The following is a 13,697-nucleotide window of genomic DNA, read 5'->3' on the forward strand; positions in this document are numbered from 1 at the left end:
TGGAACACCCATTAACTGGGGGATGAGAAGACGTAGAGGTTCCAATTTGGACAATCCGATGGTGCCCATTCGATAAGACAAATGGCCTGATTCACAGAGCGTTTTCCAATGGCATTGCACCATTATAAATCGCTTCTGTAAATAAGGCCCAAAGTATCCAACACAAACTGATGATCCACAATATCGAATGCTGCTGATAAGTCAAGTATCAGTAACAGATAAGTATACTCACCATAGGTAATAAGGAGGATATCAAGGGGGATATCATCCATCAGTTGTACTGTAGCAGTCTCAATACTATGGTTGGTTCAAAAACCTGTTTGATAGGTCTTCAATAAATTTGCATTAGCTATGAAATCAGTTAGTTGAAGGGATATTGTTTTGTTATTGTCCCATAGAATTTTACCAAGGAAAGGTAAACTGGATCCTGGGAAAACATTTTTCAACCCAGCAATGTCCAAAGTATCCCTTTCTAACAAAGGAACAATGATTCTGTATTTCTAAACAACTCAGGAATATACCATTAGACAGAAACGAAATCGCAACCTGCAATAAGTCTTCCAAGGATGTTGTGAATAGGTTTTGGACAAGCTCTACTGGAATCAATTAATCAGCACAAAATGTGGGTTTCAAATGTGCTAATAAGGAAAGCAACTCGACAAAGGATGGTATAGTAAAAGAATGCAGTTGCAAATTTGGAATTCATAGTTAAGCGAGCAGTTGCATCGTGGGCTACAAAAATGTTCGAAGATGTCATTTTTTTACTCTCTAAAGAAATGTTTACAGTTCTCATAAAAAGAGGCACAGCTTCCAAAGGGTCAGTTTTGAAAGGACAAACACGTGTATTTACTGCTCCTCACACAGTTTTAGATTCATTATCAGCTCATGTATGTACTTGGGAATAAGGATCCTCTTTTGCCTTGAGCAGGTGGATCTTGGGTTCCAAAAACTTTCAAAGCTGCCATTTATTTTCTCTCTGAAGCAATTATTGCAGTTCTCATAAAGAGAGACAAAAGCTTCCAAAGGGTAAATTTTTAAAGGACAAATGTATCTACTGCCCTACACACAATTTTATATGTATTATCAGCTTGTGTATTTACTTGAGAATAATCTTATTTTACATCTTTCATCATCTGTCTCCTGTTGGCTGTAAAATTTAAGAAGATCATTATTTGTTTTTGATTTTCGCGACATGGCTTTTCCAATTTCCAAAGTTTGCATTTGTTATCCTTCAAATCTTGATTATACCGTGAATTTTCTTTTTTCTTTTTTATCAACTAAATTTGAGGAGGAAGCACAATATCTAAAGCATCATCTAATTCGTGGACATATTTTATCACCATTTAATCTACAGAGAAGGGAATCCCCACCTTGGATGTTGCAGCTCTACTTATCTTATCAAAGCTTACCAGCGGGAGAGAAGAATATTTCCAAGAGATAATATAGTGACCTTTTTGATGTCCTTTTTTACTAACAACTTTATAAAGAAGAGTAAAAGGGATGAGAAAAGTGGCTGACAAGTCTATTTGAATTGGGGTCTGGCACCATAGTGGCAGGGGGTTGCAGATAATTAAATCAAGTGAACTTCCCCTAAAACATGTGGGAGAGGAAACACGTTGAACCAGATTTAAATTCCTCAGAATTTCAAAAAATGCATTTGATAATGATGACCTGTAGCTTTTACTTTGGAGATGAAAATAACCTAAACAAATATCTGTAGCTTGCTCAGGCATTACATCACTGACAATGCATTCATTAGTTAAGGTACAGGATAATATGAAAACACACAAAGGAAGAAAAAGGTTTACTGGGTAAGATGACACAAATTATGGAATCTCTAAAGCTACTACCACACCACCACCTCTAGTCCTTTGCTTGTCCATTGTACTATATCAATTCATTGAATCAGGTCAGGAAAGAGGACTGTGTGCAAATAAGTAAGAAATGCTCTAACCTAATTATTTTTTGAGTTTTCCCCTCACTCTACTTCATTGAAGGGAAGTTTTGCGTAGTCTTCCCTAAATGATAATTTGCATGCACAGTGTTTTAAATTGAAAATTAACTGGTGTAACTGCTTTGGATGCATGTTAATGAAATACAATGAAATGTTTCAATATATACATTTCCTTTGTCAAACACAGGAGAGATGCAGAAATCCACATCGTGCGCTGGGGAAGACTGTCCCAAGGATGGTGATATAGTGTAAAGTCATCTCTGTTTCCCCTACAGGTAACTAGAACGAAGGAATTAGTCCCATGCAGAAATGTATGTATGAGGGATTTCTGAGTGCCGTATGAGAAGTAAGTGTGGGTAGTCAAAAATGGAGTCATGTTTAACACGTCTTTCTTTCCACTTCTAGCAGTAAAGTTGGATGCATGTTGTATGGTCATATGTGACAAAGTGTGGTTCAAAGTACAGTACAGCTGGGTGTAACCTGTGGTAAAGTGCAAAAGAGTGTGTTTCTAACATGCTCTTCAAGAGATTTGTGTTCCTCTCCTGTACTATGGACAGTGATCAGTTGCCTGCTGGGTCAGGACCAGTCTTATAAACAGCACCAATGATAGGCACTATGCAGTTATGTTATTGGGTCTCACATACTGAAACCTCTGCCATTTGCATTGTCTATTAGCGCATCATGGCCTTGAAGAGAAAAATAGTGAGGTAAGTTACGTTAGTTAGAGCAGGGCAAGCTTGCCATGCTGCAATGTTGATATGTGCAGATGTGAAATATATGACCGCTATATGGTTGCAGGGAAACTATATCACCCTGTCCGTTCATTACACACATCAAATTAACATCTATTAGTATGTAACTGAATGAACAAACATTCAACGCGCAAATTCCATGTATTTGGATAGGCTGAGTTATTCCAATTTAAGTCCACAATGAGTCTGTTATCTATAACACGTCTTGGAATTTATTTCACTAGTAGAAAAGTCAGCCGACACGTGTTTCAACCCCCTGGGTCGTTGTCAAGGCTGTAAAATGTGACAATATCAAATAGGAACAAAAAAAGGTAAATAGTTCAATGAGTGACAGTTAATATGCAAGCATCATACATTTGCATATGTGAATGCAATGTTTTGAAACGTTAAAGAAAAGTAAACATTAGTTTGTTAAATCATTATTACATTACATTTAAGAAATAATATCAGGTAAGTAGCCATACAATGTTTCAGTTGCATGTAGAATGATGTCAGCAATTGATGATATTGTCATGCATCCAAGATAGTGGAATAATTGTGGTGGAAATAAAAGTAAATTAGAAAATTGCTAATGTTGTGCTTTTGAAACGCATTACACAGAGGGAGCATCTCATGGGCCACCCGTGGTTCAAAGAGGTAAAATAATGTGCTGCCAGAGTCAGGCAATATGCCCAAAGAGAGTGATGTAAAAATAAAAATAAATCACCAACGTAAGCTGTGATGAAGAAAATCGATACAGTGACAGAAAGTATGAAGTGATGTATTGGTAGAGTCAAGCAGGAGGGGGCAAAAACATTCCATTGGTCCTGGGTATATGGAAAAATTATCCCGATGGTGATAGGGTTAACAACCTATGTGGGGAAAGCAGATGGGAAAAGGCATAATATAATAACTGGTAGGTGAATAAAGCACCTAATTGAAGAGTGAGTTATATTAACGGGTATCAGTTTACCCTGTAGGTTCAGTAACAATGATAAGTATTCTATCCTAATGTAGTGGATATCATCAAGAGGAGTCTGCAATGACAGGTAATACTGTAAAAGCTGTTATATTGAGGTAGCATGTGGCTGCTAATGATATAACGGTGCAAAACAGCACGAGATTTGTGTAAAGTGGCACACCTATATGTAAAGGATAATCCAATGTGACAATGGCAGGGCCTTAATCCCCAATGCAGCATAAGATGTGGCTGGATTCTGTCCGAGCAGGAAGCTGGAAGGGAACAGTATGAGTAGGAGCGCCTAGCGCTCTGACGTCAGACGCGAGTCGCGCGTGTGACATCACACGCACGGACATTGTGCCCGAAAAAAGTAAACAAAGCTCGTGTCTTGTGATGTGTTGTAAAATACTAATGTAAATACACAGTGGAAAATGAAATAATAATATCTTATGAGTAATGTTGGCCAGAAGGAATAAGAGTAAAGGAAAACTGCTAGCATATTATACTTATAGCAGTTGTTAGTTGTAGTAATAGAACATGGGGTGTGAATAAAAATAGTTGTGGGGGGCCAGATGGGATGTTCTCATATTTGGAGTGAAGTTGGATAATAGTGCTAGATTTAAGGTGGAAGGTAGCATAAGGGGGAGGCAGACTGTCAAATAAATAGTTACTGTATTATTCATTATTGTTGAATACTAATATTTCATAATAATTAAATTATTAGTTGGCTTATAAGGCAAAAGATAAAGTTACACAATTGTGTTGCTGCTGATTTCAATGTCTTACATAGAGCAAAAAAATGAACATGGGTACATATATATATGCAATATACATGAACACATTGTAGTGAAGCTAAAGTAGACGTGGGAGTACATCATTACTGAGTTGAGTAGTTAATCATTGTTGTTGAGCAAAATCCTGTCATAATTGTATAGATATTGAGTTGCTTATTTAGGCAGTGCAAAAGTTACAAAGTAGTATTGTTGCTAATTACAATGTCTGCGGTAGAGCAAAACATGAATGAATAAAAAAAGATGAACATAGGTTCATATACATATACAATATACATGAACACATTGTAGTAAATCAAAAGTAGACATACAAGTTCATCAATTCTGAATTAAATAGTTGGTGAGCACAATATTACAGGAATACATGCATTTCATGGTCTGTGTTAAGACCTATGCTAGTACAGCGAAAACAACAGATGCATTTGGATTCCAGTTGTCTAAGTTTGAGGCTTATATTGCCTCCTCGTTTACCACACTTTGCTCTGATCAGACCAATGAAGCGCATATCTGCTTGGTTATCCATTTGGTGTTTGGTTTGCCAATGGAGCCCCAAGGGTAGGTTAGTGTCCTGTTTCCTGAAACTCAGGAGATGTTCTCTGATACGAACCCTTAATTGCCTAATGGTGCTGCCTATATATATTTTATGACACACACAGATGATAGCATACACCACAAATTTAGATTTACAATTTATAAAATCTTTTATTTTGAATTTTCTTCCATTGTTGTCTGTAAATTCTTGACAATTATCGTGGGCGTATTGGCATTGGTTTCACGTACCACATTTATGAAAAACAACTGGTTGTTTCAACCATGTGGGAGGGTTATTTCGCTGTGCAATCAAAAAACGAAGGACTGAGTTGGTTTTGCAAAGTGTTAGCCTTGGTATAGGTAAATTTGGGTTTTTCTGTAATATAAGGCGCAAGGTATTGGTCCAGATGTAGTAAATGCCAATGTTTGGCTGCCAATTTGTATAAGGTTGAGGAATCTCAAGAGTACTGAGTAATGATAGAAATGGGTCTACTGCAGTTAGGTCCTGGGGTTTGTAGGACTGGCTTGGCAACTAATAATTCTCCACAGGTGGTTTGTGAATATTTTTGGGAGGCTTGTAATACTGCAGTTTTGGGGTAGCCTCTCTGTTTGAAATGGTTAGTCAGTTGGATGCATTCTGTTTCATAAGCTTCCTTTCTAGAACAATTTCTGCATGCTCTATAAAATTCACCTCCTGGGATGTTGAGGATGGTTGCTTTTTGGTGACAGCTATTAGCATGTAAAATAGCATTGACAGCAGTCGGCTTTCTAAAAGTCCTAGGGCCTCATTACGACCTCGGCGGTAGCCATGCCGCGATTGGCAGAGAAGTGAATAAGTGTGTCATAGCTGATCGACATCCCCTACCCAATATGGGTGAATTACTGAGTCGAATTGGTAACGCTAAGTTTTTTGCAAAGCTAGACATGGCAAGTGCATACCATCAAATAGATTTAGATACTGAGTTGCGAAAACTTGCTGCATTCATTACGTATGAAGGAGTTTATCAATTCCGACGTATGCCGTTTGGGCTAATATCTGCTTCATCAGTGTTTCAAAAAGTGATGGACAAATTACTAAAGGGTGTGAAAGATGTCTGGTGCTTCCAAGACGATGTGTTAGTATGTGGGAAAACTGAAGAGGCATTCAGAGAAAAAGTGGCGGTGGTTCTAAAGATATTCAAAGAGCGTGGAATTACGTTACGTGGTCAGAAGTGTGTCTTTTGCACTCGTACGGTGGAGTACTTGGGCCATGAAATATCTGAGGGAGGTCTTAGACCCAGGAAGGATTTGGTTGATGGGATAAGAAGAATGCAAGTTCCGAAAAACAAGGCAGAATTGAGGTCATTTTTAGGTACCATAGAATTTTACCATCGTTTTGTAGAAAATGTTGCGGATAGGGTAATAAATTTGAGAGCTCTGCTAAAGAAAGGTGTTGAATTTGACTGGGATAGAACTTGTCAAAAGGAGTTTGAAGAAATAAATTCGAAAATTGATATGGCGAAACCATTGGCTATGTATGACACCAAGAAAAAGACTATCTTATCGGTGGATGCTAGCGAAAGAGGGATTGGTGTGGTTATGTCCCAAGAAGGAGTGGATGGTACGGAAGATGTAGTTTTACATGCTTCACGCATGTTGAAAGGGGCTGAGTTGAATTACTGTGACATAGAAAAGGAGGCTCTAGCGTGCCATTGGGGAATTGAAAACTGAAAAATGTTGTGTGGGGTGAGGAATTCATTTTGAGAACTGACCATAAATCATTAAAGGCAATTTTTGAAAGTAAAGGCCTGGATAAAGTCTCAAGAAGAGTTGCATGCTGGGTAACCAGGTTACAATGCCTCAAATTCAATATGGAAGTTGTCCCTGGGAAAAGCAATGTACAATCTGATTATGCTCGAGTTTAAGGGTGGATAGTAGTGATGATGAGGAGAGTGAAAAATGTGGTGATGTTGGTAATATGGTATTTGCGACCACCGAAAGGGTGATACAGAGAGAAGAGTGGATTGAAGCTCTGCAGTCTGACGATATGTGGAGACGCATCATGGGTTTCATCAGAGAAGGTTGGCCGGAAAAGAGATTGTTGTCGGGAGAGGAGAGATCATTGTGGGAAGTAAGAGTGGAATTGTCGGTGAGGGATGGCATATTATATCGGTGGGACAAATTGGTTGTTCCTGGGAATTTGAGAAGAAGGCTGGTGGAAATTGCCCATTGCGGTCACGTGGGTGTGTCCAAGACTAAGGATGTTATAAAGGCTGATTATTGGTGGCCATGTTGCGATCGAGAAATCGAGAGACTTGTAGGTGAATGTGTAGTGTGCATTAAATCAGGAAAAAATCTTTCTGCGGTGGTCCAGCCAGTAAGAAAGACGTTGATACCGGAAGGTGTGTGGCAAGATCTTGCCATTGATGTTCTGGGCCCTGTTGATATGGGTAGGGGACAAGGAAGGTTTATTATTGTCTTAATAGATAAGTTTTCAAGGTGGACGGAGTTTAAAGTATTGAGGGATGTTACAAGTCAATCCATTGTGGAGTTTTTAGACAGTGTTTTTGAAAGGGAGGGATTGCCAAGGACCCTTCTCACAGATAATGGTCCACAATTCACGGGTAAGTTGTTCCAAGAATATCTTTTCAAATGTGAGAAGTCCCCAAAGAGGAAGTTAACGATTGTTGAGGTGGGTGATTGGATCAGAATACGGAAGCCCGTAATAAACAAGAAAGGGGATCTGTTGTATTCGGATCCGGTCAAGGTTGTCCAGGTGTACAGAGGTGCCGTTAGGACAGAGAGCGGCCAAATTTGGAATTTATCAAGAGTTGCGAAGTTAAGAAAGCAGATGTCTTGACCCATCCTTGTGATATGTTAAAAGTGCAATTCCTGCTGATTTTATATTTTATATTCACATTTTTTTTTATTTTAATACCCTGTTAAGCTAAGTATCATTTGTTATTAATTTTAAACTTTGTTTAGATAAGGGGGGGGTGTTGTATATATGGGTTTACTGGTATATATGGGTTTGCTGTGCTAGGGGAATGCCAAGTGTTGCTATGGGGATGATGAGCATTCTTTATGTTAAGTCATTGGGCTGTGCATGGCTGAGGTCACAATGCACTGCTATGGAACTTAGGATTTGTTATGTATTGTATTTCGGCAGTTGGAGATCTGATGCTGTCCTGGTTGGGGGTCTCAACTATATGTCTGATACTTGTCCCAATAAACCTGTGTTTATCCTCACCTGGTGTGTCTTGCCTCACTACAAGGCTGGGCTTCTTAATTTTATTAGAGGAGCTCTGCAGATGTTTCAAAGGAGGAGAGACAGGCTTGATCTTTCTGTTACTGAGCATGTGATGCTCCATGGTCTTAATTGGGAGGGTGGGTGCAAGTGGTTTCAGTTCTGTCTCCACATTTATATCTTCTGTGCAGTGCATTGAGTAACATTCTCTTGTGTTATGGTCTGCATTGAGCTAGCACCTTCTATTTTACTAGGGCTTGATTCACATTCTGATATAGTATGATTTCAACCACACCTGGCTATGGGAGGTAGAACATAGACTCAAAAGATCCTAACTATGTTCCAATCTCCAACATACCCACCTGGCTGGGACCCTGGTGGGGTACCTCTACATACATGTCAAACATGGTGAAACCAATAACATGAGGGACCAAGAACAAGGGGGTTTCAGGTCACTGAGAGACAGTGAATCTGCACTATCTGCATGGGATGACCTGAAAATCAGTACTGACTCTGGCGAACCATGGTTTATGGTCAAAGTTTCGAATCAAAATATTTGAAAAACAAAAGGTTCGAAACAAAATTTTCGAAAACAAAAGGATCGACATACTATTTTAACATGCAAAAGTGCATTTCTTTCTAAACCAATCCGTCGACAATAGTCATGGATTGATTTCAATTGAAATGCACTTTTACATGTTAAAAGTAGCATTTCAATGCTGTTTTGTTTGTAACGTTGAAACATTACATGGAGCTGTCTAGTCCTGTAATTTCAGCACTGGACAGCTCCATCTAACGTTTTAAGGTTTTAGTGTATATTGGGGGGAATTCCCCGCCAGCCGCCCCAACTCCCACGCCACCCTCCCACCAATCCTAACCCAAACCTCAACCCCAACCCTAACCCAAGTTTCGAAAGGCAAACTTTCGAATTTTGTTCGAATAAATTGTCATTCGAAACTTTTGTATTTAAAAAAAATGATTCAAAAGTTTGCCTCTCGAAATTTTTGTATTCGAAAAAATGACTGGACACCGCCCTACGTCTACTGTTTATCTGCAGCTTTTGACACAATAGGCTGCGCCAGCTTCATTGAGAAACTAATATAATCTGGCCTCAAAGGCATAGCACTCCTCTAGATGGTACCATTCTTAATAGACAGAGTTGAAGGCATTTAACTACTCTCTTTGCCGTATGCCTTTGCCATTTAGCTCTCAGGCATATGATCTTGGTAAATGGCCTATATACCCCGGTCTGCAAAACTGTCATCTCACCACTTGGTCTTTCTCCAGCTCCTCTCCCATTTTTGTTTTCTCCCTTCCCCATGTTCAAAACCCCCTAACTCTCCTCCCTTGGCTGCTCCAGAAGACAGAGTATTTACCCATCTATCCATAGATGCATTCCTGCATAACAATCCCATCTACACATAGGGGGGATATGCAGGCCAGAGCAGTGGCTAACACATTTACTAAAGCTGTCAATTCCACAAACATTGATCTGCAAGCGTCACCACATTCGCAGCATCTGGTGGCAAATGCCAATCATTCTCCCTGAACATCTGAGCACCCACAACTCCTCCACACAATATCAGTCTCAGTGGGACAGCCATTCATTTGAACCAAGGCCTGAGATTAATAGACTTTGTGGTGGAAAAATGACCACAGACTAATCCAGTGGATTGGTGAATGATATTAATGGTAAGCAGCAAGCCAGCATATACAGCACTACAATAACCCAATGACATAATGAAACTCCACGCAGCAACCTCATTATCCTCCAGGCACTGGCGATTTATTCAGAAGTGCACACATGGCTTTTAATGGAGAGGACAGACTCAGGGTTAGAACCAGGATTATGAGCAGAATTTGGCTAATGGATGCTCCCAGAGAACCCAGAGTGCCTAAAAACCAGGACTGTAATGCCCAAGTGGATTGCGGGTTAGTATTGAGGAGGCTTACTGTGCTACGTATGTGTGAGACAAATTCAGCCTCATTACGAGTTGGCCAGTCCGGAAATAAGGTGCCAGTAACAACATATATCAGCACCTTTCCGGACTGGCAAACTCCAAGTCTGCTGGTAGGGGCTCTGATCTACACACAGGTCTGACCTGCCAGTAGATCAGGCTTCTACCAGCAGATAAATGCCTGAGTCACCGGCACATTACTAACAGTGCCGCTGATACAGGCAACCCCATCCCATGGAGTGCTATGGAGCTCCATGGAATGGGGAGTTACTGGCATCTTCACCGCCCATAATATCCCAGTAATACCGGGATATCGGGCGGCGCAGACGGTATGGTAGTTCCTGGGTATCCCACTGTAATTACCTGCAGGATACTAGGGAACTCATAATGAGCCCAAATGTCGGAGATTATGCTGGCATTGCTTGGTACGAAAGTACAGCACTCACATTTCATGATTGCGCAAACCCATTATTGTGAGGCTAAGCAGGTCTCTAGAGCCATACAGTTCTGGAGTACCATGGTGCAAATGGATATCTGCTCACACGACAATAGGGTCAAGGAAGATGTAGTGGCGTTTGCGATATCCTCGACCAGTCGAGACAGCCAGGTCAGGCAATCCCTGTTTACCTTGACCCCAAGTGCCGATATGAGGTAATCAATTCCTGCAATAGACCCCCCAAGGTGTACATCTTTTAGGGTGGGGCTTTGTGGGGAAAGTGCGGGTAGGACATATCCCTTGTAACAACTTCCTCCCCAATTAATGGGCAGCCAGAGATATGCCATGTCCCCACAGATGGAGTATGTCATGAACAAGTGGTGTACCACGATTGAGCAAATGAAATATCAGGATCAAAGGCAGAGTGACATTATTGATGACTAGCCTGGTGTTGGTTGAAAGGTAATATCGACACTTGTTGTTTCCCATGAATATAGTACCCCTGTTGACTTAGGACACATGACCAGTAGATTGGGATGAAAGGTGAAGCGCAGCTGGTCTCCTGAGTACCTGGTATGGGGCGGAGAAATTCAGAGGTCCAGTAATTCCATTTGGGAATCAGTATCACTTTAGGTTCCAGGGCCTCTGAATTGGGTGACCAGTTTGAGATCCAGGCCGACATCATCCCAACTAAAGGGAATAAGGGCTATGGGGAACTTGGAGACCAAGTCATGTGATAAATGTGCACATAGACAACAATCAGTAATATTATATACTCATGGTTCAAACCCCAATGCTGTAATCTGGGGAATCAGGCAGGTTTGATGATATCAAAGTTTGTGGCCAAGGGTAGAGTTCAGTTCATGCATGGAAGGGCTGCATCCACAAACAGTTCACTGAAGTCTCTTTGGGTCAGAGCACTGTAGTCTATAGTTCAGCAATGGTACTATGGTCTATAGTTCGGCAATGGTCCAAAGTTTAATTTTCAAAAAGGCCCCTGCCGGGATAGGCACTGATCAAAGTTCAAACACTTTCAGAGAGTTCCAGGAAGTTCGGACCAGTACTGGAGCTGCCACGGCTAAGAGTTCAGCTAGAAGTATCCATAGTACCAGAGACACAGGCGGTCATTCCGAGTTGGGCGGTAAGGGTTAACGGGCAGCGGTAAAAACGCTGGTGCCGGTAAACCCTTACCGCCCAATTCCGAGGTCCCTTAGCGGGAACCGCAAAGGACGTGTGGTCAGAACAATTTGCGGTACCGTTTTTAGCGCCTTCCCCATTCCCATTGAGCCCTATGGGGGCTCAAATGGGAATGGGGAATGGTTTACTGAATGGGGACTTACCAGGTCCTCCAGGGTCGGAATGACCCAGTAAGTCCCCATTCAGCCAGACTGGACCCAGACCCGGTATTGGAGGCAGCCATGGTGCTAATAGCACCATGGCTGCCTCCAATCTTGGAATGACCCCCACAGACTCATGGTGTTCATGAGGACAAAGAGTATGACCAGGAGCTGATAACAACAGGGTCCAAAACCTGTTGGCACAGGCATATCAGTGGTGGCAGCTTCCAATTTCCGGCAGTGTATCACCACATCAGGAGAATTCATTGTTGTTCAGCGGTCAGATCCCGGGGCGAGTGAGCAGGCTCCTAGTCGCTCTGTTCCAGGTGACTGGCAATGGGGCAGCTTCCCACAGGACTGCAGGGCATGCCTTCCTGGACCTGAGTGGTCAGTAGGACTTGATATAGTCCACGGCACCTTGGCTGGAGTGCAGTTTACCGCTAGTGAATCTTGACAAGGACCCAGTCGCCAGGGCTGCAGCAGATGGCAGGGCTCAATTTCCGGTTCAGGTATGGCAGCTCGCACCTGGGTATAAAGAGAGCAAACAGTTTTGACTAAAATGCAACAGTATTGTAGTACAGTGTCATCTTCTAAGATGATGTTCAGTAGGTGGTGAGCTGCGGGGGGAGCAGTTCCTATTCTCATAGGATCTCCTGTAAGTATATCATGGGCAGACAGTCCATGCTTGCGCTGCAGGTTATTGCGCATGGCAAACAGTGCTGGGGCCAAGCCCTGAGGCCACTTCAGACCTGTCTCCTGACACACTTTAGTCTCAACTTGAGGTCAGTTCACTGTTGCGATCATGGTCTTTTTATCTGAGTGAGCAATGCCGTGGGCTTTGCAGGCCAGGTAGGGGGGGTGCCTTGGGGGCCACCCAAGCGGCCATCTGGGGTACACCGGAGGACATTTCCCCACAACTTACACACATGCTAAGTCCAGGTCACCTTTTTTACTTCAAGAGCTTGGTCTTGGTGAATATGCACTCTGCAAAAGGAGGCAATCAGTGACTTTTGGACTGCAACACAAACAAGAGTATAATTAGGAGCCAGGGGTCCATTTAAGGCTACCAAATGAGCTGCATTATCTGTGTGGATATTACCTCGTGCAAGAAAGGACTGAGAGGGATTGCGTCCCTTGAATTTAACAATGGCCAGAGCACAGGGGAGAAGTAGTGCATTCAGTAGAGCTGACTCATATTTTCCATTTAGTATAGGGGTATCAATGGAGGTTAAATAACCATGCTATTTCCATAGGACGCTGAAATTGTGCACCACGCCTTGAGCGTACCTCGGGTCGTTATAAACTGTAGCTGATCTTTCCTGTACCAAGTTACATGATCTGGTGAGGGCTACACGTTTTGAAACTTGGGTCAGATTTGGCAGTGTGCAACCAATATGCTTCCAAAAAAACGTGAGGGGTGCAAACAGAATAACCTAAGACCAAGGGCCTCATTACAACTTTGCCAGTCCGTAAACAATGGTGCCGGTAAGCTTAATGGCACTGTTGTTTCCGGACCAGTAAAGTACAAGTCTGCCTGCCGAAGCCGCTGTGCCCGGCAGGTCTGACCCTGCCGGGCACAGCGGCCATGGTAGGCAGTCTTTCACGGCAGCATCGGCACCACTGTTGACGGTGCCAGTGCTTCCTTGTTCCCAACTCCCATAGAGTCCTATGGATCTCTATGGAAATGGGGAACAACATTTTACCGGTGCCTGACTTCCCGGACCACCGGGGTTATAATGCCCAGGTATTTCTAGCAAGCCAGGTGCCGGTAA

At 42.1% G+C, this 13,697-nt stretch overlaps 1 protein-coding gene across 1 annotated transcript in view; it reads left to right on the forward strand.

Annotated features, from left to right (window-relative positions):
• The window catches only part of LOC138526386 (P2Y purinoceptor 8-like), a 474,410-nt gene that overhangs the window by 363,628 nt on the left and 97,085 nt on the right, over positions 1–13,697 (forward strand). Inside the window, exon 4 of the mRNA XM_069637063.1 lies at positions 2,142–2,229. The gene's annotated coding sequence lies outside the window, so the exon portion shown is untranslated. The remainder of the gene's footprint in view (positions 1–2,141; positions 2,230–13,697) is intronic.

The sequence above is a fragment of the Ambystoma mexicanum genome, chromosome 7p (assembly GCF_040938575.1).
Source record: "Ambystoma mexicanum isolate Mex_15411 chromosome 7p, UKY_AmexF1_1, whole genome shotgun sequence".
NCBI classification, from domain to species: domain Eukaryota; kingdom Metazoa; phylum Chordata; class Amphibia; order Caudata; family Ambystomatidae; genus Ambystoma; species Ambystoma mexicanum.